Source organism: Eschrichtius robustus, chromosome 3, assembly GCF_028021215.1.
Source record: "Eschrichtius robustus isolate mEscRob2 chromosome 3, mEscRob2.pri, whole genome shotgun sequence".
NCBI classification, from domain to species: domain Eukaryota; kingdom Metazoa; phylum Chordata; class Mammalia; order Artiodactyla; family Eschrichtiidae; genus Eschrichtius; species Eschrichtius robustus.
Genome location: NC_090826.1, coordinates 7,228,373 through 7,254,163, shown reverse-complemented (window position 1 = coordinate 7,254,163; position 25,791 = coordinate 7,228,373). Strand labels below are relative to the sequence as shown.

The 25,791-nt window shown below is 54.2% G+C and overlaps 1 protein-coding gene across 2 annotated transcripts in view; it reads right to left on the bottom strand.

The window, feature by feature from the left end:
- The window catches only part of SPSB1 (splA/ryanodine receptor domain and SOCS box containing 1), a 68,901-nt gene extending 62,230 nt beyond the window's left edge, over positions 1 to 6,671 (bottom strand). Inside the window, exon 1 of one of the 2 annotated variants that reach the window (XM_068538830.1) lies at positions 6,582 to 6,671. The gene's annotated coding sequence lies outside the window, so the exon portion shown is untranslated. The remainder of the gene's footprint in view (positions 1 to 6,581) is intronic. The other variant, XM_068538831.1, reaches the window with a different exon arrangement.
- Between the last annotated feature and the right edge of the window lie 19,120 nt (positions 6,672 to 25,791).

Sequence of the window (25,791 nt, the reverse complement as noted above, 5' to 3'; positions counted from 1 at the left end):
TGAGCAAACTGCAGCGGGAAGTAGCATCTGCCATGAGAGTCAGCCATCCCGCTGCAGGGACCCAAGGCCAAGAAGGTGAAGACAGCCAACAGGAACCAGGCATTGCCCTGAGGCGCTCAGCCAGTGCCCTGAGGGGTTCAAGTCAGAGCACACCCTCCAGGTGCCTCCCCTGGGTCCCAGCCCCTCGATGGGAGCATCCCCCAATGTCCTCGCCCTCCCCATAAGAGCATCCCCCAATGTCCTCCCCCTCCCCATGGGAGCATCCCCCAATGTGCTGGCCCCTCTCCCCAGAGGCCCATCTCCTGGTGTTCTCCAGCCTCTCTGCCCGCATTCAGCCCCACTCCAGCCACACACTGGTCCATGCTCACCTTCCACACCTGCCATCCTTCCACCTGAAATACCCACCTGCCTCCCAGCCACCTTCTCCCTGTCAGTGTCTCCCTACGTCCTGGTGTTAGGTCATCACGGGAGACAGGCCTACATCTCCCACTAGACAGACGGGTCTCTGAGAGCGAGATTTCCCCCCCTCCATCCTTTGTATCCTCAGCCCCAGCAGACTGGCTGCACACTGTAGGTGCTCAGAAAATGTCTGAATGAAAGAACGAACACCAGCGGTCCAACAACAGCTCACGAGAAGAGACCTGTTTTGGAGTTCCTGACCTTCCACAGAGCCATGGGGCAAATTCTGGTCTGTGAATTGAAAACTTGGCAGTCAGGCCCCGTGACGAGAGTCCAGGAGGGGTCAACAGGATACAGATGCAGGTGACTGAAGCTGGGAGGGGCGAGCGGGACCTGAGTGAGGAGATGTGAGGAGGGGGCATGCGCGCGGGTGGGAGGGGTCTGTGGGGGAGGCATGGCAGGAAGGGCCAGGAGGCAGCAGCAGAAGCAGGAGGGGCGCAGCAGTGGCCGGGGCGGGGGGAAGAGCTCTCTCTCTACGCAGGAAAGAGGGGCAACCAAAGCAGCAGGGATGGCGAGTGGACGTGAACTGAAATGTCCTCGCGAGCGAGGGCAGTTAGGATGGTGACCTCCAGGGGCTGCTGGGAAGACCTAGAAGTGTCAGGGAAGTGAGGAAGTGGAAGCCAGGTGTGTGTTGCCCTGGGAACGAGAGGCTGGATGGCGGCTGGAGGGGCCGCATCTCCCACCCTGATAGCACCTCTGGGGGCTCGCGGCCAAGTGAAGCCTGAGCCCTGGGGCCCCTCCCTGCTGCAACCCTGGCTCGCCGGTCCCTGCAAGTCCCCACAAGGGGCCTCACTTTACCTCTGACCAGCTGGAGGGGGCAGCAGGCTGTGAGGCTGGGCCAGTCACATCACGGCGGCTCAAGAGCCCCAAAGCCCACCATCAGAGCCCCCTCCTTCCTCATCCCCACAGGGACCCCAAAGGCCCACGATGAGGCCCCTCCCTGGAGCCTGTAACTCTCAGGGAGAGCAATGAAACACCAGAGACCAAGTGTCCACGGCAGATGAATGGATAAGCAAGATGTGGTCCATGCATACAGTGGAATGTTATTCAGCCTTAAAAAGGCAGGAGATTCTGACACGGGCTACAGCACGGATGAACCTTGAAGACATCATGCTAAGTGAAATAAGCCAGTCACAGAAGGACAATCCTGTACGATTCCAGTTATATGATGGACCTAAAGTAGTCAACTCCACAGAGACAGAAGGTAGAAGGGTTATTGCCAGGGGCTGGAGAGAGAGGGGGGAGATGGGGTGTTAGTGTTTAATGGGGACAGAGTTTTAGTTTTGCAAGATGAAAAGAGTTCTGGAGGTGGAGGTGGTGATCGCTGCAGAACAAAGTGAAGGTACTTAATCCCACTGAACTACACACTTAAAAATGGTTAAGATGTAATTTTGATGTCATGTGTATTTTACCATGATTAAGAAAAGAGAGAGAGAAGCATCAAACCCCTAAGCCAAGAGAAAGCTCCCCAGATGGCCTTTGGGCACCCTGACGCCCACTGTGGAGACCCCAGCACACACCCTCTTTGTCAGAGGTGGACCCTCCCAGGACATGCAGGCCCAGACAGGAGCACTAGGCCGAGGGCTCTAGTGCCAGGGTCTCTTCCCTGGTTCTAGGTGGAAATGCCAGGAATGAGGGTTCCATGCCCTCTGCGTGCCTCATCTCATGCCAAATGCTCTCTTGCTGATGGCATTAACCTCCTTTAAAAGAAGGTTCCAAAGTTTCTATCTCCAGCCCAGGCCTCTCTCTCGAGCCCCAGGCCTAGCTGCCCTCTGGACACATCGGCGTAGACCATTTCCACCTGGGACAGGTTCAAGGCACATCTGTGTCCTTAGCCCCCAGCCCTCGCTATAGGGTCACCGTCCACTCTGACCCCCCAACAGACATCCACAATTCTTCCCCCTTCTTTAACACCCCACGTCCAACTAGTTACCAAACCTTCCAACTCCACCCTGAAAATGCCACCTCCACCCCGCCCGGCAGGAAAACAGACGCACCGTAACCCAAGGAAACATTTTTAACAGTCAGAGGCCCCGAGAGCAGAGCCGGCAGCTGTGTGTGGCCACAAGCAGCCTGTCTGGCGAGGGCTGTTCACAGCTGGAGCAGCTGTTGAGACCGTGTCACCAGGTCGACCCTAGATTCCTACTCAGCGTGGCGCTACGCCCTCAGCCTTGGGCGCATAACGCCCACCGCCTCTTTCATTTCCCCAGAGGCACCCCGAGGGCGGCCAATGCTCCCACATGCCCCCCACCCACCATCATCCACAGGGGGAGTTCAAGACGGTTCAGCTTGGGTTTACGCTGGGGGCAGCGCTTGTGGACCGACGATTTCCGCATCCCTGACGCCCAGCCTGCCTTGAAGCCCATGCCTGCCTTGCAAGGGCCCAGCCTCAGTGGGGGGACACGGACGACACACAGCCTTGGTGGCTTCTCCAAGGGAGGCCCAGGGAGCCTGCGTGCTCTGTCTTCTGACCAGCAGACTCATTTATTTGTTATGTTGGGCAACGAAGAGAATTTTTAAAACACAAAACAGCAGGAAGCTTCCCAAAGGCTTTGGCGGGTGGGAGCTTTGGTGGCAACAAGACAGATCCCCCGTCGTGAGCCATCCTCCCCTCGGCACTGCCAGGAAGGACCCTGAGCTCCAAGTCCGCAAGAGTACCCTTACCCCGACTTGCCCTCCAAAGTCTACCTCTTGGAGACTTAATGCTTCCCCTAAATGCTTTTTAGAAAGTACTTACAGGTGACTGACATCACGTCTGAGATTTGCTTCCAAATGACCCAGGATGCGTGTGTGCATGTGTGTGCATGTGTGGGCGTGGGCATGTGTGCATGCACATACGTATGTGTGTATGTGTGCTGACGCTTGAAGCTGGCGAGGGAACCTTATATTTCTCACAACTTTGGTATATGTTTGAAATTTTCCGTAATAATAACAATTTTTCATTAAAAAATTAACAAATGCTTCCTGAAGAAAAGGCTAAGGTGATGGAGGTGGGAGACTACTGGTTAAGGGTCTGGGTGCCAAAATCAGGTTTAGCAAAACTCTAACCTTGGCCAAGTCACGTGGCTGTTCCAGCCTCAGTAGAAGGTGGACGATGGGGAAACCCACTCACTGCCCTGGGTTCTTAGGAAGAGGACAAGGGTTAAGGACTCAGCTCAGAGTCTGCTACTGGCGCAGGGCTGTAACACTGTTTCCCTCTGTCGTTATTATCATTATTGTTATCACCATCATCATCATCACCAAACAAGGTGGTACCCACAAAGCACTTACAGCACAGTGCCTGGCACTTACTAAAGCAGAATTTTCACTCTTAGATTGGGAGGGATGCTATCAGGTAACAGGGAAATGGGAGAGCACTCAGCTGAAAGTCCAAAATAAAGGTCCTTTTAAGCCTGGATTTCATCGGTCAGGCTCGTGGGGGAAGGATGAGGTCCACCTCTAGGTGGACCGAGGCGCACCTATACCTGCTCTGCGCTTCTGTCTGATAAAGATGCTCATTCTCAAACTTTTCAGGAACTAAAAGATAAATCGGTCATGAAAAACAGCCACCACCTAGTTCTTGGGAAGAACTGTTGCAAAATTCCCAGACTAAGCTCTTGAACACCGTAAGAATCACAGGTTTTGCTAAGTGTGAAAACGCATGAGCAGGCAAGTCTCTGCTCACCCAGGAGGAGGAGGAAGGTGCGAGAAAGGACAGGCGCAGCACGGGGGAGCGCGGCATCCTTCATCCTCAGCGAGCAGTGGGCAGCGCGGGCCTCCACCAGCTGGACACCCACCACGCTCCCCCGACCCATAGGAAGATGATTCCCCAGGGGGTGTCAGAGTTTTACCAGGCAACCCAAGGGAGCCCACTGACGGGTGGTTTCAGCCTTACTGGAGCAGCCCAAGGAACGCAGCCTCGCCCAGCTCCAAAGTGACATCACCCGGGACCCCGGGCAGGACCACTTCTCCCTAAGAGGCCTGGAACCCCCAGAACCCACTGATTCTTCCTAGAGCCCCGACCTCCCTGAAGCCAGGCCTGCCCCTGCTCTTGGCTGTCAGAGCCACTGTGGTCAACGTGCCACTGCTTTTATTCTCTCTGCTTCCCTGGTGGTAGCCAGACCGGGAAAGAAAAGGAAGTTTGTAAAGTTATTGCATTAGGCCACTCCACACCTCCCCATCTATCTCTCTTTCTTTCTCTCTCTCTCCATCTACTGGAGAGAACTTTCTCTCTCTCTCCATCTACTAGAAAACAAAGCAGTAAGGGAACAAGAGAAGTGTTTAAAATGATCTAATCCAGCCCATCACTTTACAGCTGGGGAGATAAGAAGTGCCTGGCCCATGACCTCAGCACTGGTGACAGTAACCAAAGGCAACAGCTTAGGGCTCTGGAGACTTTGGTCCACAGCCCCTGGCTATACAGTATGGGTAAGCCAGCCACCCTCTCTGCGCCTCTGCAGGGAAAGGAAGGGTTGGCCCAGATGGATGCCCTATAAGTAACATAGGGCTTCCCTAGCCCCATGACCCCTCAGTGGGGGAGAAGTCTGCCTATACCGCCGACACTTAATCTAGCACGCTTTCCACAGTGGGAGTGGGGGAAGTGTCAGGAGGGGGTGCAGCAGAGAAGGTAGGGGCAGCCCCGCCCCCTTCCTTGCTCGCTATCCACACACCCAGACCAAGGTTACAGGTCTGCCTCCCCCCAGAATGTTCTGCCCAGGAGAGAATTCTTCCAAGGATACCAACCTTTAGTCAGCAGAGATGGCATTTTTACCATCAACACCTGTCAAAACTCAACTCATGACCAGTTTCTGATACTGGCTGGAGCATTTAATTAAATATTACTCACTCAGGAAACAGCCCCTGCCAACTCACCTCCAAACCGTACAGTTCATTTTCAGAGAAAAAGAGAGAGGGAGGGAGGAGCCTGAGCCCTCCTCAGCTGGTACCAGCAGAACTGCCCGAGGCCCCTGTACCCGGGTCCAGCGCAGCGCTCTTTTGAGAACCAAGCAGGGAAAGTCAAGGTAAGCAGATCTCAGGAGCCAGCAGCCCCCCTGCCAGATTACCATGGATGGCACACACGCACACACACACTCAGAGACACACTCACCACACACAGACACACACACAGAGGCACTCAGAGGGGCACACCAACTCACACAGGGACACACTCACACATGCACTCAGACACACAGGCACACTCTAGCACATATGCATTCATACACGTATTCACGCGCACACACACACAGAGACGGGCTCACAGAGACACACTCTCACACAGCCCTCTCACACACACACACGTACACTCAGCACACACCACACACTCACACACACAACTCGCAGTCTCTCCCCGCAGACCAAGCCACCGCGCCGCCAGGGCCGTGAGCATTCCGAGGAGCCTTTGCCTTGAACTTGAACAGGACAATTAACCGCCGACGGCCCCAGGCTGCTCCGGTTTTTCCGTTTTAATCGATTTCCTGACCGAACTCTTCGGCTCTCCCTTGGTGGCCGGGAGAAGCCGCGGCGGCTCCGGGGCGGCGGGGAGGGCGGCACCGCCCGGGGTGTTGCCCGGTGGGCTCCCCGGGGTAGGCGCTGCGGGCAGAGCTGGGGAGCCCCGAGGGGGCTGGTCGGGCTGCGCTGCGACCCCGGATGGCGGGAAAAGCGAAAGTAACTTCGCGGAGCGGGGTCGCGCTGCCCCCTGCCTCGGCCGCAGGGATGGTCCCGGGAACGGAGGCCCCCGCGAGTGCCGGCACCTACAAGTCGGCGGGGGCCGCCGCGCGTCCCGAGCCCCTTCCTGGGCCTGCAGCCGCCGAGGCTCAATCCCGGGTGCGACGGTCGCCGGGGCCGCAGGGACTCCCGCCCCGTCTCGTCCCCCCAGGTGGGACCCGGGGCCGCGCGACCTGCCCGCGCCTGCGGCGACAGCGGCGGCAGCGGCGCTGGGCGGCGCCCCGGCCCCCTCTCCTGGGACCCGCGGCGAGAGAAGGGCTCCCCGCTCACCCCTACCGGGTCCCCAGCCGGGACCCCACCCGGTCCCCACTGCCCGGCCCCGCGCCCGGGTGCCCACTCGGTCCCCCAGTGCGATCCCCGCGCGCACCCGGCCCGGCCCCCATTCCACCCACCCAGTCCCCGTGCCTGGCCCTGCCTACCGTTCCGGGGAGGCCGCCGCCGCCGCCCGCTCTCCGGGGCCGAGGAGGCTGCCGCCGCCGGGAGAGAAGCCGCCTCCTCCCCGCGGCCCCGGCGCCAGCGCCTGGAGCCTGGTTCCTGCAAGCGCGCGGGCTGCCGAGCGCGACTTCTGTGCGAATAAGGAAAAGCGCCCGTAGCCTTTAAAGTGAAAAAAAAAGGAAAGCGCCGGGGGGCGGGGCCGCCCCGCCCGGGGCCGCCCCGCCCCGCCCCGCCCCGCCCCCCGGCTCCGGCTCCGGCTCCGGCTCCGGCTCGGGCTACGGCTCGCGGGGCGCTGAGCGCGGCAGCGGGGGTGGCGGCGGGGGCGCGGGACGGGCGGTGTGTCACGTGCCCGGCGCTCGCTCGGCCGCCCCAGCCGCCGCCCCACCCGGAGGCCCTCGGGGCGCGCGGGGCTGCGGCCGAGCTGCCGCGCGGGGCGGCGCCGAAGCTGTGGTCCCTCCGGAGGCGTCTTTGGGAAACGCCGGGCAGCCTCCGCTGGGCAAGAGGCCGGAGTTGCAACACCCGGAGGGCCGCGGCGGCGCTGGGCCCGGAGTGGGGGCGGGGGGCTTACTAATAATAATTTTTGTAATCTCTTGGGAGGATCAGTGTTGTTTCAATAACCTCGGGAGCAAGGCCTTGCTTGCCTCATTTCAAATTCCCAGCAGCTTAAAATTCCGTAATTCTAGGGCATAGGCGAGGAGTTCCTGGGCCGGCAGATAACCCAGGGACTCCCCGCCCTGCCGGAGTACCCGGACGCATTTCCGTCTCGGTACCCACAAGGACAGGGGTGTTGGGACTCCCAGACCCTGGAGGCCCGGCACCTTGGCATCCCCAGCTCCTTGATGGCTCTGGGCATACAGCAGGCGGCTTCGCATGAGCGTTTGTCGAATGAATGAAGGAAGGAAGGTACTCACCACCCCCAACTCCGCCAAGACTTCTCTAGGTCACCAAAGAAATTCCTCCCCTGCCCTCCACAGAGCAGTCAGTTGCACCCTAGAACTGGGAAGATTGTAAGGAAAGAAGGTTTCAAAGACCAGAATCTCTCTACATTCCTCCACCCCTCGTTGTGTGTAGTGTCCCTGGAAGGGAATGGAGAATTAACATAATTGGAGAAGCTGTTGGGAAGAACATGGCTCCACAGTTATTTCATCTCTACCGTAACTGTAAGGGCGGGACTGCTACACCGATTGCAAAGATGAAGCAGTGAAACCGAGCAGGACCCTGTAGGGGCTCCGGGGGCGTAGGGAGCCTTTCTGTGCAGCCTCCATGACCTTCTCTGAGTTCCAAAGGGCAGATTTGAACAGTTGCTAATCCGGGAAGAGAAGGCATGCAGAGTCAAGGGAGGAACAGCCAAGAAATAGTCGTACAGCCTTGGGGCAGGGTCCTGGTTCCACCTCAAGGGACACACAGAATAATATCTTTAAACCCTTTTTATGGAATTAAAACCCAACAAATGGAAGATGCCAGCATTCTCCATAGCAGAGAAGACCACCTGAGGCCAGACTAAAGGAACCAGAGAAGCTCATCAAGAAGGTTACCTGAGGGGCTTCCCTGGCGGTCCAGTGGTTAAGACTCGCTCTTCCACCGCAGGGGGTGTGGATTCGATCCCTGGTCAGGAAACTGAGATCCCACATGCCTTGCGGTGCGGCCGAAAAATTTAAAAATAAATAAAGATTACCTGAGACCAGATTAAAGGAGTGCAGGTCCTGCACACACCCTAATCTTATCAGCAACCCCACCCTTTGAACTATTGCTATAAAACTCCTCACCAAATCCTCCCGGGTCGGGACACATATTTTTCGAGGGCAGGAGCCTGCTGTGGCCTCCTTTACCTGGCAAAGCAATAAAGCTATTCTTTTCTACTTCACCCAAAACTCTGTCTCGGAGATTCAATTCGGCACCAGTGTACAGAGGCTGAGCTTTCGGCATCAGCAGTAACTGGTGAAAGGCCCTGCTGTAGCAGCGCTTGGGGCCCAGCTGGACTCTGTGAGATCCCAGAGTTTGTTGTCTTTTCACCTCACTGGTGCTGAAAGTCAGTTTTGTTTTGTTTTGAATTTAAAAAATACTGAGGCTCAAGTAGCAGTCACGGGCAGGGCGGGCCTGTGTTCTGGCCTCGGTTAACACTCTGGGTCTGAGTTGTCTAGTATCTTGAACCCAGGCCTGGCAGGCAGGGAGCCACTGCCAGCACCCCAGGGGTGCTTTGCATTTAAAAAGAGCACCGGACTCCCTTTAGCCGCTTGCAATTTGAGAACTGTTAGTTGTCCGAAGATGAAATGGGACTTGGGAGAACCATGAAAATGAAACCTTGTAATTCAGGTTGGGACTTGAACCCACGGTCTTTTAACTGAGATCACACCTGGTCTCAGGACTTAATGAATGACGCTCAGGTTCTTGATGTCTCATCACAGAAAGAATTCAGTGAGAGACGAAGTGATGGGTAAGAAGTGGATTTATTTAGAGAGAAGCACACTTCACGGACAGAGTGTGGGCCATCTCAGAAGGCGAGAGCCGCCCCAGGGTATGGGGTTGTCAGTTTTTATAGGGGTGGGTAATTTCATAGGCTAATGAGTGGGAGGAGTGTTCCAGCTATTTGGGGGAAGGAGTGGGGATTTCCAGAAATTGGGCCACTGCCCACTTTTTGACCTTTATGGTCAGCCTTGGAACTGTCATGGCGTCTGTGGGTGTGTCATTTAGCTTGCTGATGTGTTACAGTGAGTGTATGATGTGTTACAGTGAGTGTATGTACAGTGAGTGTATGTGTTACAGTGAGTGTATAGGCTCAAGGTCAAGTGAAAGTGGACTCGTCCACCATCTTGGACCTAGTTGGTTCTAACCAATTTATACTGTGTCCTATGGCTATGTCATTCTTTTAAAGGTTGTGCCCTGCCCCCTTCCCCCCTGTTTCAAAAACATCCAGGGTGGCAGGAAGTCCTTCCGAGTTCCTGGTGTACCGCAGAGTAGCCTAATCCCTGGAAAGTACAGCTGCCTCTATGGCCTCTGTGCTTCATTCCTCTCCCTCTAAAGAATGACCATAGTCAGTGTGTTATGTGGGAAGTGGGCACCTCTCGCTAGGAGCTTTCCTGGCCGGGACAGGGGGTGGGGGGAGGCTGGTGCTTCGGCCACACAGCCTGCGACCGTGAGGCTGTCAGCCTTCCTGAGGGCAGCTCCTCCAGGCCTCGCCCTTAGCCTGGACGATATTTAGATGTTATTATTGACCTTCCAGGGCAGACCAAGTGTAATTCAAGTGGCAGAGTCCGTCCATTTGGGACCAGAGCCCCACTTCTGATATGAGGGCCCTGAAACAGACCGTTCCCAATCAGAAGTCCGCAGCGCTCCTACCCCACCCTCCTTCAGCATTAATCTGGACCTCTCAGCTCTGATCCAGTTGGCTAATTAGCTCCTGCTGACCTAAATTTCTCAGAGCAATCCCTGGGGAGTGAGCCTTCCTCTCCACCAGGGCATGGGCAGGTAAGCCTATCGATGCTGGGAAGCTGGTCATCCAGCAGTGACCTGGAACAGCGTTGAGCAATTGTGGAGACCAGATTGTGTGAAAGGGGTGTATACTCATGCTATCAGCACTGATACTGTTGTTAAAAAGATACATAAACTTGTCATATTGTGACCTCAGCTGATAAACGCCATCCAGGAGTTTGAAGACTGACTCAAGTCTTAAACCAAGTATCTGTGTTCCACAGGGGTGAGTAGGGAGAGGGGCGGCTCTGGCTCCTGGTGGTGTCTTCTCCCCCCACAACTCCACCTCCACCTCCACTCAACATTTCATCACTTACATCAGCACTGTTTGCTCACCTCTCTAATCTGTTTCGGGAAAATGATGGGGAGAAATTATTAGACAGCAAATTGGCTATCAGCTGCTTTTTCTGATGATGAAAAGTCTGTCCAGAGATGATGTCTCAGACACACTTCGAGCCTTGAGAGCAGAATCCTGCTGCCCTCACAAGCTCCTGCCTCCTGGGGGCTCCCATTGTCTTTGAGCCCCTTTTGTTGATTGGAGTGAATGGGCAAGGGATTTGGGATTAGACAAGCCTAGGGCAAACCCCGGTGCTGCCATTCACCAGCTGTGTGAGCTTGGGCAAGTTACTTAATCTTTCTGGGACTCAGTTTTCTCACCTGTAGAATGGCTCTACAAGTTTTCCAGGATTTGGTGGCGGGGGAAGGAAGAGTAGCAGTCATTCCACAAATATTCATTGAGTACAACATGTGCAAGGTATCGTGCTAAAATGAAATCCAGAGGGTTTGGAGGAATGTCAGGATAATAGACACATTTTAGATATTATTGTTGACAATAAGAAAAAGAGGTTTCCTAAAAAAGCATGGGATCCGTAACACAAAAGTGTGGGCAAGATCCACCAAAACAGAAAGAACGCTGAGGCATATTTTTAAAAATTTAAGCCCATTTTGCATCCCTAACACGACATATACTTAGCTCATGAAGTGAAACTGAAGTAGAGTAGACCTTGTCTTTCCGAACTCTGATCTTAAAGAACTCTGATCTTCATGAATTAGTACACGGATTCTTAGACTCTTCGGCCTTAAAGGTCTGTGGGTTTCACTCTTGATCACATAATTAGTAGACAGGGACACCTGCTGGCAGAGTGTGATATTGCAGCATAGCTCTATCAGACATTGCCGGTCATCAGAACAAAGGGATGATGCTGAGCAAAGTTTCAGACGCTTTAAATGAGACACTGGGTGGCAACCAAGCTTGAGGAGACTTCCTATGGCCTTGAGAAGAAATTAATAAAGAGATGACCTTGGACTTGTGACAATAATTATTGTAAAGTTATTCAAAAACACTTTCAGTGACTTAAAAGTGAGCCAGCTGAGACCTCAAGGCCTGTCTTGACTCTTCCCTGGATGTTTTCAATAGTCCTTCAGTGTATTATTTTTCCCATGGGAACATCTTCAATATTATAGTAAAACTCCAGTACAAGTGAAGCACCCCTCCAAGTATTTATTTTATTTTATTTTTTACTAAATATTGAGGAACTGAATGAATAAATATCGAACAGCACTCTTCTGCAGGCTGGAGAGGAAGTAGTAAACAAAATGGACCAGACTCCTGGCCATTTCCATGTTAAGTGAGGGAGACAGACAATAAACAGTAAATGAGATCATTTCAGAGAGTAACAAGTGATAATAAAGAATCATTTTATGGGCTCCCCTGGTGGTGCAGTGATTAAGAATCCACCTGCCAATGCAGGGGACACGGGTTCGAGCCCTGGTCCAGAAAGATCCCACATGCCATGGAGCAACTAAGCCCGTGTGCCACGACTACTGAGCCTGCACTCTAGAGCCTGAGAGCCACAACTACTGAAGCCCGCACACCTAGAGCCCGTGCTCCGCAACAAGAGAAGCCACCGCAATGAGAAGCCCGCACACCGCAGCGAAGAGTAGACCCCGCTCGCTGCAACTAGAGAAAGCCCGTGCGCAGCAATGAAGACCCAGCGCAGCCAAAAATTAATTAATTAATTTTTTTTTTTTTTAAAAAGACTCTATGTAAAGATTCTAGAAAGGTAACCCTTCTGTCCCAAATGACAGATCAGAGACCTCTGATAGGGACTCATTCCTCCTTTCTGTCCCCCACAGCAGTTTACCGTGTTTGGGAGACACCTTGAAAATGAGTCCAAACTCACAGGTCTGGCCTCTCTACTCCATCCTCGTCACAGGATGCCCCATCTTCCAGCCAGGGGGTCAGCTGCCACATTCATTAAGCAAACATTTAGTGGGAGTGAGCTCCCATTCTGTGCTGGGAGCTTCTAAGGTTAGCATTGATCCCACAGGGACCAGTTTGGAGAATGAGATGAATCAGCTCCCATGCTGAATCAGCTCCCATTCTGCCTCACTCCTGGAAAATACCTCCAAGAGCTTAGAGCATCAGGCCTACCACCCTTCTGCACAAAGCCCGGCACTTTCCGGCTGGGAATTGATGATGCTCGTTCTGGGTGGCCTATTTCCTCATTGGGGATGCTCTGCATTTTCCTCTCCAGGAGGGATCAGGTTGGAAGAAGAAAGAATTAAGGCATCCAAACCTATAGCATGATCACAGACGAGGATTCTGAGAGTGGAAGTCTGCCCAGCCGAAGTTCCAGGCTGAGCAGGGAAGCATCAGTAGGCCTCCTGCCTGCCTCTGGGGACGGGGTCTGCGAGGTAACTCCCAGACACGGGAACATGCCGTCTGTCATCACAAGGAGGCAGGGGAGAGCAGGGCACTGCTGGGTGTGGCCGGCGGGGCAGCACATTCTCTGGAGAAGTGCATCCAGGGCTGACCGCCGGCCAGCTGTGGGCTGTGAGACATCAGCAGGGCCAGTGTAATGAGGGGAGAGACCACCGGAGCAGGGAGGAAAGAGAAGAGCGAGTCCACCCCCAGGGTCTCCCTCTGTGGCCACCCCGTGATGAAGTTGGACTGGCATCTCTATGCTCTTCCATGGGATCTTAACGCTGACCTTTGCAGGATCTCCCAGAAACACTCTCCTGAAGGCCAGCACTGGGTATGTCAAACTTGCAAAGCATTCAGGACCCTCCTGGAATTCTGCATCCCTTTATTTCCCCATGACCAATCTTGCTCAAGCAAATATTGATTGAAAACTGCAGGAGAGAAATATTTATTGTCCTCCACCCAGCCACTGGAGACAGTCCTTCCACCCTGTGACCTGGAGCTCAGACTTGGTGTGGCCAATGGGAAGTGAGCAGATGTGCAACTCAAACAGACACTGAAATGAGCTTGCACCATTGGGCTTTCCTTCTTGGCACCTCTGTGACAACCAGGAGAAGAGCTTCCCAGGGGTTTCCGCTTCCCCTTCTTCCCTGGGATGAGTGCATAGAACACGGCTGTGAGCCACATCAGGGAGCCCTAGAGCCCAAAGCAGAGTCACCCAGTCAAGCCTGGTGGGACCAGCTGGCCCCCAGCCACCCTGCAGACATGTGAGTGAGAAGAAATGGTTGTGGCTTGAAGCCACTGTGTTTTGGGGCAGTTTGTTATGCAGCAACAGCTGACTGATACAAGAGCCTATGGTGTACCAAGTTCTGAGATAAGTAAGAGTGAAACTAACTCCTGTGACAAGTGTACAGAGGAAGGGGTACATGGCATAGTGTGCAATGGGAAAATAGGATCAGGCTGGATAGGATGGGAGCTGGGAGCTGGAGGAGAAGCAGGGGATGACTATGAGAAGAAAGCAAGGAAGGGAAGTCCAGTCAGAGAGGCCTTGGGGCAACACTTCATGGCAGGAGGGAGCATGGCACTTGGAGGAGCTGTAGAAGGAAGGAGCCAGGAGAGGTGTGGTGGGGGGGGGGGGAGGGGGGTGGTCCATGCAGGCTGAAGGGACAGGCAGAAGGCAGACTGCCTAGAGCCTTGTGGGCACATTAAGAATTCTGATACACATTTTGCAAATATCACTTCCACTGCTGAGCGGGAATCAGATGGGAGGAAAACAGTCAAGCAAGACAAAATAATTATAGTTTAGCCATTAAACAAAGTCAAGGACCTTTAGTTGCTCCTCAAGGACTCTACATAATATTCTGAGCCATGTCCTTTGAGCTGTTTTGCAGGTACTGAAGCCCCCACCAGGTGGAAGAAATTAAGTGCATGCTGCCCACAGGCATGTAGACCCCAGACCAGTTGGAACCAGAAGGTTGATGATTCTGACTCCTGATTACCTCACCACCAACCAATCAGAACAATGTCCACAAGCTGATCACACACCCCACAACCCCCCTCCCTCACCCTGTCTTTAAAAACCTTTCCCTGAAAGCTTTCGGGGAGTTCAGGCCTTTTAAGCGCCAGCTGCCTGGACTCCTTGCTTGACACCTGCAATAAACATTGCGCTTTCCTTCACCACAACCTGGTGTCAGTAGACGGGCTTTACTGCAAGCAGGCAGGCGAGCGAAGCCAGGTTTGGTTTGGTAACAGTGGGACCCCTGCCCCCTTCACCAGCTCCCAGGGCACTGGTGACCAAGGTTTCTCCCCACAGACAAGAGACTAGAGGGAGCTTTTTTGGGGAAACTAACCTGTCCAAGAGCAAAGACCTGCAGATCCTCACATTTGAGGGTCCTCGACAAACAAGGGCATTCCACGGTCGATGAGCACCACCTCCACCGTCCCATCCCCCCACCCCACACATACACTGAGTTTCCATCAGCTTTCTAAGCCTCACTTTCAAACAGGAAGGGGAGCCAAGGATGACAGACATCTGAGCAGAGTCTCTGAGTCGGTCAGGAGAGGCGAGGTTATGATGGTACCCAGCTCCCCACAGCTCAGAGCATTGATTTCTCGTCCACACTCCCTGTTCATCTCACTGTAGGGAAGCTCTGCTCCATGTTGCCCTCACTAAGGGACCCAGACCAGTGGGGCCTCCATCATCTGTGGGCTGCTGTAGCAAAGAGAAGGCACGATCACTTCCGTAATGACTCTCTACCCTTATCAATAATTTTGGTTGTTGTTTTTCTTTTTTTTTTTTTTAACCCAGAGGAGGATTTATTTATTTATTTATTTATGGCTGTGTTGGGTCTTCGTTTCTGTGCGAGGGCTTTCTCTAGTCGTGGCGAGCGGGGGCCACTCCTCATCGCGGTGCGCGGGTCTCTCACTATCGCGGCCTCTCTCGTTGCGGAGCACAGGCTCCAGACGCGCAGGCTCAGTAGTTGTGGCTCACGGGCCCAGTTGCTCCGCGGCATGTGGGATCTTCCCAGACCAGGGCTCGAACCCGCGTCCCCTGCATTGGCAGGCAGACTCTCAACCTCTGCGCCTTGGTTGTTGTTTTTCAATGACCTGAAACTTACAGAAAAGTTGCAGGGACAGTGTAAAGAATTTTTTTTCTTGAACCACTTGAGAGTTCTGGCATGATGCCTCATCACTGCCAAAACAAGGCTTCTCCCCTGCCTAACCACAAGACATCCATCCGAATCAGGAACCTCACTGTGGGATGTGAGCACATCTCATCCTCAGACCCTACGAGTTCTGCCAGCTGTCCCAATAATGGCCTTCAGAGCAGAAATCCCAGTTCACAATTACGTGTCACCTTTAGTGGTTGCATCTCTTTGGCTCCCTTCTATCTCTCCTTGAGTCTCATGACCTGGCCCCTTTGGAAGGTGACAGGCCAGTTATTTTGCGGATGTCCCTCCATCTGGGTTTGTCAGTTTCCTCACGGCTAAATTCAAGTTGGGCCTCTTTGCCAGGAAGATCACAGAAATGATGCTGGCTTCCTCTCGTGGCCTCCCGTCAGGTGGCGCTTGGTTTTTATTTGTCCTATTACTGGTGACATTAACTTTGACCATGTAATTAAGGTAGTGTCTGCCAGACTTTTCTATTGTAAAGTTACTCTTTTCCCCTTTGGAAGTAACACATATTTTGTGGGTACGTGCTTTGAGACAATGTAAAGATTCCGTTTCTGGTCAAACTTTCATTTTATTTCTCTGTTTATATTGGTATGAACTCATGGATTCCTACTTCAAAGGATTACAATCCATTACTATCATGATTTATTTTAATGCTCAAATTGTGCCTATTTGGCCAGTGGGACCCCCATCAAGCTGTCTTCTGTAATGTCCTTTTGACAAATCTCCACCATTCTCTGAACATTTCCTTTCCTACGCGGCTAGATGTTCCAGGCTCATTTTATGCTTACCCTGCAACCAGCCATTTCTCCAAGGAGCCCTGATTCCTTTTGCAGGAGAGGGATATTTAGAACCCAGGATCTGGGTGTTCATTCTCCCGGGCCCTTGCCCATGCTGGACCCCTGCTCAGGGAGCAACCGTGCTGGCTTGGAGCAGGAGGCTGGAAGGCTCCAGAAGTGGAGCTGGTGGATGACCGTATTGAGAGGAGAGTCACAGTTTTCTCAGGGATTTGAAGGGAAGAATTAGTGACAGGAAATTAAAAGACAAGGCAATAATTAACTACAGGAAAAACATAACAAAATCCATACCAGAAAGGAAATTTAATTATAGTATACAATGTGGCTCAGCTGTAAATGATATTTGGATACTCATTACCATAGATACAATAAATGTTTATTTAATCAAAATGGTGATATAACTAAATTATGAAGTTGGAAGGAAAAGAATGTGGATTCTCATCTCTCATAGATGGAAGATAATAATAACAGTAAAAATGATGATGATGTTGATGGCCAACACTTATTGAGAGACTCTTACGTGCCAGGTCCAAAGTACATGTGTTGGTCCATTTCCTCCTCACATGAGCCCCATGGGGTAGGTACTAGTATCCCACATTATAGATAAGGAAACTGAGGCATGATGAGATAAATAACTTGTTCATGGTTGTTCTACTAGGAAGTGCAGAGCCTGGATTTGAACCCAGGTAATCTGGCTCAAAAGGCAGCATCTTAACCATTATTCTATGTAGTTTCTTAGATTTTAGACATTTGGATGATGTTATAAGTGAAAAAAGAAATGAAACAATAGTATTAGCAAGCTGTTGAGAAATACAGTTCTAAATTTCAGAAGAAACAGCTAAAAATAATTGCAAGTAGCCACCTCTTGGGTGTAGCAACTGCGCCTGGGGAGGGGCGGGACAGGAAATTGCTGGGGTTTTTTTGTTTTACTTGTTTTACTTTACTCTGATATTTTAAAAGCTATTTGCATGCATTATTTTGATTAAAATACAAATCAAGCCCAAAAAAGGAGCTTCAAACAGTACAAAAGGGATCCCCAGTCTCCTCCCCCAAGGCAACCCTCTGGCCAGCTTCCTGTGTGTCATCCAGACCTGTCTGTGCTCTCACCTGGGGGCTGCATACCACACACGGCTCTCTCCCTTTGCTTCTCTCTCGGAGATGGTCCAGTCCAGGCACTAGCATCTCTCCATCGTGTTCCACTGTGGCTCGGAATCAAGGCAGGTGTCCCGGCTGGAGGGGGCCCCAGGAGAGCTCTTCCCCAAGTGCCTGAGGATCCACATGAAGCTAGCCACCCAGACATGGGAGCAGGGCTGTCAGGTCCAGGCAGAGCTCAGAGCCCCGGTGTCTGACACAGAGGGAGAGCTCCTGCCCGGCCTCCAGGCCCATGGAGGATCTAGGGGAGGTGAGGTCAGTAAGCCAGGCGGCCCGGGGCATCAGAGCCCCCTTCGCATTTTATGGGTTGTCTGGTTGCCTTTGTCCTCTGACTTGTAGGTGCCACAGAGATGCCCAGTGCCTCTCAGGACGGATGGCACTCTGGGACATTGGGTCCGCCCTGCCCCAGGAATCTGCCCTCAGGAGTGGGCGGGCCCCTCCCTGTCCCCCACCCTGTCCTTGTTCCATCCCCCTGACCGCTCAGTGTTGGGGAAGCTGAGTCTGGGTGAGGTCCCCAGGGTGCCCACTCACTACCCAGAAGGAGGAGGACTGGGGTGGAGTGAGCTGAGTTTCCTTTCTATTTAAAGAAAAAAACCCAAGTCAATATTTTTAGGTGCCAGCTAAGAAGCTGCTTCCTCTGAACAGGGTCTTCGTCTGCTGTGTGGCGGGGAGGTGGCTGACCCAGCCTGCGGAGTTGGGACGGGGAGAGGAAGGCAGGGTGGTGTCCGGCTTCCTGGGCTGGTTCAGGACACATGCTGACATCTGGTTTTAAGTGAAGGGTCTCTTTTTTTCCCCACTCAGCCAGTGGGTTTGTCTGGAGCTCCAGAAGGAACTTTCAGGAAATTAGTGGCAATTTGAACCCAGGCTCCTTCTGGCCTCTGGATTTCATTCTGATACCAGACCACCCAGGCGGCTGGCACGTACCAAGAGTGAGCTGAGCTGTGTGGAAGCCACATCTGGGAGACACTCTGCGGCGGACGCCTGAAGCCAGGGCCATCTGCGGGACTGTCGACCTGCGTTTCTCTGCGCCCAGCAGGGCCAGTTGCAAGAAGCTTCTCCAATGACTCTGTAGCTCGTGCACGTGTGGAGGTCTCCTCTGTCCCCCGGGGTGGCTGGGAAGGACACAGGGACTACAGACAAGGCCCAAGAGAGAAGATCAGTGATCAGTCTCCCCTTAGGGGCTTCCGGCCTCTGGGTGCCCCCGGGGAGGTGAAGGCCTGGGCACATGGGCGAGGCAAGTGCTGAGGGGGGGCTGGGTGGCCCCCGCCCGGGCTGGGCTGCTGGACGGACAGATTTGCTGGTAAATCGGCCTCCATAGCCACACCCTGTGAAGGCCCTGTGCTTTCCAAGGGCTTCCAGGTCATAAGTAGGAGTAGGTCCTCCAGGACCCTGGGGAGGCCTGGGAGTTACATCCCGTCAGGGCTGCCAGGACCCGAGAGAGAACCATTCTCTGGGGTTCTGGCAGCTCCAACACCCTTGGCTTGTGGATCATGAGACTGAGGCCTAGAGACGGCAAGGGGCTGAGCCTGCGTCCCACAGCAGCCTTTCCTCTCCTGACTCCCAGTGCCTGTGAGACCCCCCTGGGGTGGGTAAGCGCCCCGCCATGCGCTCCCACAGTTCCCAGCCAGGCTGCTGTCGCCTGGGCCTTGTCTCTCTCCCTCCACCAGACAGGGAGTCCTGGGGAGGGTCCGCCTCGCCCTGTGCCCCGTTTATCCAACACCACGCACAGTGCCTGGCACACAGTAGGTGCTCAACAAATGTGGGTGGGTGACTGTGACACCAGTTGTCGGCATTTCCTGAAGACGTAATTTGTGACCCCAACTTGTGGAGCTGTTTCCTGACTCCCTGGCCTGCTCCCGGAACCCCAGAACTGCCATCTTTCCCAGAGCCTTGCTGCTCCAGGCCGAGTTCAGCACCTGAGAGCCTGCTCTGTGTAAGACAGAGGCCCTGGCACCTAAGAGACCCCAACTGTCGGAAGAGCGGGCATGGCGGGGAATACACGACCTGCTCTCGCTGGGGCCCGTGCCTCCGGGCCGTGGGCCTCTCCTGACGAGGGCCATGATGAACCCCTGGCTCTGTGCCTCCTTCCCACAAAGCCGGGTTCATCTTCCCGGTTAGCAGAGGAGGAGACCAAAGTTCACAGTGGTGAAACTGGGCCATCACTCTGCAACTAAGCAGCAGGGCCGGGATTTAAAGCCAGATATAACTGACTCCAGGGCCTAACTCTTAACCCCACAAAGCGCTGTCTTCTCCCAGGGACCCTGGAGAGGCCCAGGATGGCAGGATCCGCGTCTTTGCTCCCAACATCCTACCGAGGGGCGGAAACTGTGCCACAGGCTAGTCGAGCACCCTCGCTCTTTGGACAGGCCTCAGGCCCCAAAGGAAATGGCTCTTGGCAGGAGCCCTTCTGGAGCGGGAGCCACTGCGTGGACAGAGCCGGAGCGGGGACCTCGTGGAGGCAGCAAACGTGGCTTCTCTGCGGATCCAAAACACACGGCCGCACAACCTGACGAGCTGGTCCTGAAGCCATCGCTGACTCCATCAACGAGCACTAACTGGGTGCCGACCGTGTACCAGACAGCGGGGCCCCAGAGACGAGCAGTCGGCCGGGCTAGTGGGGAGGGTATGTCACCAGACAAATCACAGGTTGCTATGGAAGGGGGGACCCTGCCCGCCTTGTTCACGGCTGTGTCCCCAGCACTTGCCACAGTGCTGAGTTATTTGTGGAATGGATGGATGGATGGATGGATGGATGGATGGATGGATGGATGGCTCCAGGGACGGGCAGTTTGGCTGATCTCCATCTTGCTGAGCCCTCACACCACAGCCAGACCTGGCTGGACCCCTCCCCAGTGAGCAGCCCCCTTGACAGCCCCACCATCCCAGGAAGTTATGTTCCAGCTTTCCCTACAAACCGTCCTAACCCAACACAAGTGGGAATATCTCTGATATCTTGTGTTTTATATTGGAAAGGGATAGAATTTTACTTTCTGCTCCAGCTTTGTTTTAGCATAAAAACGTTTGCCTTCAACTCTTGGAGCACAGGTTTTGTCCTAGGATATGGTGCTCTGTTTGTCCTGTGGCTTCAAGTCCCCCCAGCTCTGTGTAGTGAAGTTTTTGAGAAGTTTGAGAAGCTGGGACCGACCCGGGTTAACGTCCACACTCCTTGGCTGGCCTTCAAGGCCCTGAGGTCTGGCCTCTGTCGCCTCTGCTGCCCACAACGGCCACTTGGACTGTCCCCCCGCCAGCAGCACAGGACTGTGTGTGGCCCCCCCAACCAATACAGGCTGCTTCAGGCCCCCACCCTCCTCTTCTGGTTGATGTCTACTCACCCTTCGGGACTTGACTCAGCACCTTCTCCTCCAGGAAGCCCTCCTGGCCCCCAGGTGGGGCTCAGTGCTCTGCCGTGTCCTCCATCACCCCCTTGTTTATCACACTTCCAGTGCAGTGTTAGAATAATGCTCCACATGTGTCCACTGTACAATCCAGTGGATGACAAAAATCCAATCCAAATTATTTTAAGTTGGAAAAAGAGGTGGGATGGACTGATTCACAAAACTGGGAAGGCATGGGTGGGGCAAACCTGGGAGTGACGGGGATGGTTGGAACCCTCTGTGCCTCTTGTCTAAGTGGCTTCTTTCTCTGGGACAGGAGGCCTGGCTGCCTGCTCCCCAGGCAAACACACAAACAGGTCTGAGTCACAGAAAAAGCACTCTTTTCCACCAGTTCCAGGTAGAAAATTCCAGGGAAGCTGTATCAGTCCGGACCCCAGCCTGCTGGCTCACACAAATTAGGCTAATTTGAGGAGAGCTGCAAAGGGGGCTCTTTACAGAGGCCTGGGCCCATTAGGGAAACCAGGGGGCACAGCACAGCCCTCGGGATGGGGTGGGAGGGCTATTCCCACCCCCAGGTCTGAAGGGCCCGTGCGAGGGAACAAGCACTGGAACCCCAAGGGAGAGACACACAGGGCATCTGGCTGCACAAGCGCTGTGACCTTCCTTCAAGGACATGGCCAGCCCAGGGGACCCTTCACAGCTGGGGTAATAAATTACCCTCCTCACTCTTGTCCCATCGATGGATACAACTGGAACCGGGGGGCCAAGGGAGCCTGAGATGTAGCCCATGCAGACCAACCTGCTGGGACCCAGACGGGGGCGAGGGGTGGCAGGATGCAGAGTGGGGCACACGGAGGACACCTGTGCATCCCCCTCTCTCCGTGGACCTCTCTGCGGCCGGGGAGGGAGCCTGGCCAGTCCAGCCTCGGGCATCTGCCCTCCTCGGGTTGGGGGTGGGGGGGGCGCCCGGAGGGAGGAAAGTGTGTGGGAAGGTGAACCCCACGGTCTTGACACCCACTCAGCACACCGGGCCCCAGGGGTCAGGGCCTGTGATGGGCCTCCTCCTCTCTCCGGGGCTCAACACCAAGCAATAAATGTCGAAACGGATGAAAGAGGCTGTCCCAAAGCCTGGTGCTCAGGGGCTGCTGGCACAGATGTGTTCAGCCGCCTCCTGGGCAGTGCGCGAGGCCCCGGTTCCAGCCTGGGGCTCAGGCTGCAGGGACAGCGGGAGGACGGGCTTTGGGCTCCTTCCCTGCCACGCTCACACCACACAAATGGCTTCTCCAGGGCGTGGCAGGCAGGCCGGGGGTCCTCAAGATCAGGTCTGGGAAGAGGCCCAGAGGAGCGGCCTCCCTGCCGGGCCAGGCTGAGCGGGTACAGCAGGCATCCCGGAGCGGAGCTGCTGGGTGGATTCTGGGGCGCTGGGGTGTGGGGGCAGGGAGGCCTGGAGAGCGAGGGGGAGAGAACAGGCCACGAGAGTCCCTTTCTAGGAAAAACCGAGCCTGTTTGTGATGGAGTCGCCAGGGTGGCTGTCCCAGGACGGGGACACATGGACACAACCCTCACAGGGGAGGCTGCAGCGGGACCCCGGCCCCAAACTGCTTCCGGATCACCTGAGGTCCAGCCCAGGGACCTTCCCGCCTCAGGTGACCAGCGCACGGCACCTGCAGCCACTCGCAGCCCGTCTGTTGGGTTCAACCCGCTTGGAACGTCGCTCAAATTCAAGACACGGGCAACTGCGCCTCTGCCGTCCCTGGTCGTCTACCCCACCTTTGAGGATTTTGTGACAACCCTCCACAGAAGCACAAGAAGTCATAATATTTGCAAAGAATCAAACCACGGCTGCAATGGGAGAGGTCATTGCGGTCCTGGACTTTCTGAGGCACTGGGAGTAATTTTAGCATTTGCTGAGGAGAAGGCAAGGAAAGTACCATGGTTGTGCTGAACTTCAAGAGCACGGGGGCCCCCGTGGACACCCCCTCCCGCCTCACCTTCTAACTTCGCTCCCGAACACAGGTGGGCGTCCGAGCAGATGGCCTGAAAACTGGTTGTAAGCACTATCCTCAGCTTGGGTTTCTTGGGGGATGACTTGCTTCTGAAACAGCTTTATGATTAGAAAAACTTTTGGGTGGATGTTCCGTTCTCCAGAACACGGAATAACAACTGCTAAAATGGTTATTTCTATTCACTAGACGGCCCCGATTTCTAAGGACCGGAAGGCACCGAGTGAAAAGTTTGAAGCTCTCCAGCGTGAGTTCACCCTGCGTGGTGGGTCCACGTGGGTCTGGGCGCATCTGCTTCTCCTTAGGGAGCGACCCACCTGATGATCGCAACACCCCAGGGATGGGCAACTGCCCCCCATCCCCACCCAGTGATCAATTCAGAGACGGGTGCCACCCGAATTCCCATGAGGAGGGGCTTTGGGGCAGGAATCTGATGAAAAAGGGGAGCCCAGTACTTGCCTTCGGGCTGCACTGATTGCCCAGAACTTGACAAACATTGAGAAAACCTCAACTGTTCATATCCAAGAATTTTCGGGGTGCTGTGATGGGGTGGGGAGGGAAGTGAGAGGGCTCTCCAGGCACCTCCTGGTGCCGCCACCACAGTGACCCTTGCTGGACCCAACCAAGTCCTCCCCAGGGTGTCCCAGGCAGAGCCGTGAGCCCGAGGCCCTCTCTCCCTTGGGCATCCCGGGGCCATCGAGATGCTGTGAGCTGCCGGCAACCACGTCCCTCCCAGGAAAGGCCAGGTGCACGAGGCAGGACTGAAGCCAGCATGCACAGTAGGATCGCCAGATTAAACACAGGCCACCCAGGTAAATTTGCATTTCGAATGAACAACAGATAATGTTTTAGTCTAAGTCTGTCCCGAATGTTGCCTCGGACATGCCGCTACTAAGATCGTATTTGTTCTTTACCTGAAACTCAACCTTAACTGGGCGTCCTGTAGATTTATTTGCTAAATCTGGCAGCCCTAATGAAAGGAGAGCCTAACAGCTTCCTGGCGACACGGGCTGACTTCCCTGAGTCCGGCCCGGCTGAAGCTGCTCTCACCCTGGGCTTTCCAAGGAGAGGAGCCGGGCACTTCCTTCTTCTTTCAGATCTGGTTTGAGATGGGTTTCTGTCGTTCGCGACCAGAGGAGTCTGGGTTAAAATAGCAAGTGATGGCCACCATTCAGCAACAAAGTATCACGTGGCCTGGGAATCCAGGGGCTTGGAAACCCAAAGTGTAGCACCAGGGGCTCAAGAACTCTTGAAGGAGGATTTTTGGGCCTGGCGCCCTGGCCTGCAGCCTCTTCTCACTTCTCTTTCAGGGGTCGTGCTCCCCACGCAGCCTGTGACCGTGCCAGCCCCATGGTTCTCTCGTCTCTCTTCTGACCTAGAGGTTTCCAGCCTCCTCCTGTGTCTTCAGATTCTCCCCTCCTTTCCTTCCTAGGCCATTGGATTATTCTTGTGGTTATAATTATTGTCGTATCGATTACAAAGTAGTTCACATGTACCGGGTCCTTTTAAACCTCACATTTCTGTAATTTTAAAAGAATAAAAAGGGTTTTTGCCTTCTAAGTACGCTTTGTTGCAGCATTGTCTCATTGTCTTCCAACAGATAAAAGCCAGACATAACCTAAGTGTTCAACCACAGAGGACAGGACCTGTTAACAGGATGCTATCAGTTGATGGATCTCATGCTTGCGTGGAAACAAAGACCATGAGGACGCGTGGAGAATGCTCACGATGAGATAAGCATGAAATAAAGCAGGACACAGAACTGTGACGACAGAGACCGCTGAGATGAGGGTCTCGTGGGCGAGGGAGGTGGCCGGACACGACAACGATTACTAGGCAGGGTGGCAGGCGCTGTGGACAACTTTCCTCTATTTCATGTTTTTAGTGGTGTCTTTTTTATACGTAAATAGAAATCCAGACGGGAGAAAATTCACCTTTTCCAAACTGCCTCCCCTCTTGATTGGAAGTGAGAAGGGGGACAGACCTCAGCTTTGGGGGCCACGTAATGAAATTCACAAAGAGAATCAAGGAAGAGGACAAGACAGCAGTGAAAGCAGGAGTCCCCCGCCCCCGACCAGGGCTTCACTTTCAGGGTCGGCGGACACTACCCTGGTCCCCCAGATTCAGTGTCAGCCGGCAGGTCTTGACGATGGTCACCTCTTGACGACCATCAGCGAAACGGGGTCTCTCGCCTGGGCTGCGTTGGCCCCCGCTGTGGAGGCCACTGAGAAATCTGCTAGTGAAGAGGGCACGGAGGAGAAAGAGGAACTCGAAGAGGGATGGACGGACGGACCACCCAAAATAAAGGGCAGATGAGGCTCCAGGAGGACATGAGTTTAGGTTCACCTTTTGCTAATATTGCTAATTTCTGCAGTGGAGGGGACTGGACTGCAGTGATTTTTTTTTTTTTTTGAACATTCATTTGTGTACCTCTTGGCACTCTATGAATTCACTTATAATAAGTAAGCCTTATTTTACCAAAATATTTGTGACGTTTTTCCTTACAAAAAGACAGCAGGCAAAGATCTTACAGTGGTTAATGCTGAGTGGAAGTAATCTGCATGGGTTCGTAGTCTTGTCTTTGCGCGTTTCTGTATCTTTCCTTTTTTTTTTTTTTTTTGTAATTGAAAAATAAAGGTTTATGAAACAGGTGTGTGTGGGCAGAGGGCGCTGATAGCATGAGCTTTACGAGTTTTATGGTTTTTATTTCCAAGAATGCTTCTTCAAGCAAAAGATGTGATGATGGGTTCCCACAAGCCAGGGGGTTGGGACAGGAAAGATGACGGCAGAGCAGAGGGTGAGGCAGGGGGGCGGACAGACGAGCAGAGCCGGGGCTTCGAGGCCCTCACCTCCAGTGCCCGGCAGCTGGCCCCGACCTCCCAGCCCTGCTCTCCACCTGCAGCAAGTGGGAAAATCGCCACGCGTGGGGCTCAGACCTTGCCTTGCTTTTGTCATGCCTCCCACCCCATCCCTCTAGTGCCGACAAGCGCTGGCCCCCGACATGGATGGACCACCTTGCATTGCCCCCTCTGCCCCAGCCCCCTGTGAAGGCAGGAGATCCAG